The 648-nt window shown below is 33.5% G+C and overlaps 1 pseudogene; it reads right to left on the bottom strand.

Annotated features, from left to right (window-relative positions):
- Positions 1 to 402: 402 nt before the first annotated feature.
- Positions 403 to 648, bottom strand: part of LOC105551423 — a 2809-nt pseudogene continuing 2563 nt past the window's right edge.

Below are 648 nucleotides of genomic sequence, written 5' to 3'. Positions count from 1 at the left end.
TTGTCAACTTTGTTGAAGATCAGATAGTTGTAAATGTGAAGCTTTATTTCTGGGTTCTCTAACCTGTTTTATTGGTCTATGTGTCTGTTTTTGTATGATGCTTTTTTGTTTGTTTGTTTGTTTTGGTTACCATAGCCTTGTAGTATAGTTTGAAGTTGGATAACATGATACCCCTAGATTTGTTCTTTTTGCTTAGGATTGCTTTAGCTATTCATGCTCTTTGTTGGTTCCATGTGAATTTTATTTATACTTATTTATTTTTTTCCCCTCTGGAACATTCAAATTCACTGTTCCAAAGTTTAATTAAAAACACAATTTAAAAATATTTAATATCTTCTGAAAAGTATTTCTAAGTTAAGAATGAAAAAGTATATAATAATATATAATCAAATACCAGGTGCCTCAACTCCCACCAGGTCCACACTCAGCAACATCCATCTTTTTAGGTTCTTTGAGATCTTCTGTTAAATCTACAAAGTTGTTTTCCATGATGGGGGAAAGAATGGAAATCCCCATTGCTTTTTGAAATTCACACATGCTTACAGTATCACCTGGAGTTACTTGCTGTGCAAGTTTTTAAGATTATTGGTCACTTGTTCAGCGAGATGCATTTCTCTGCAGGAGGCACCCAAGAGACAGATCATACTG

This window comes from Mandrillus leucophaeus, unplaced genomic scaffold (assembly GCF_000951045.1).
Source record: "Mandrillus leucophaeus isolate KB7577 unplaced genomic scaffold, Mleu.le_1.0 Scaffold520, whole genome shotgun sequence".
Lineage (NCBI taxonomy): Eukaryota > Metazoa > Chordata > Mammalia > Primates > Cercopithecidae > Mandrillus > Mandrillus leucophaeus.
The sequence above is the reverse complement of the archived record's forward strand: the minus strand, read 5'-3'. Positions and strand labels throughout refer to the sequence as shown.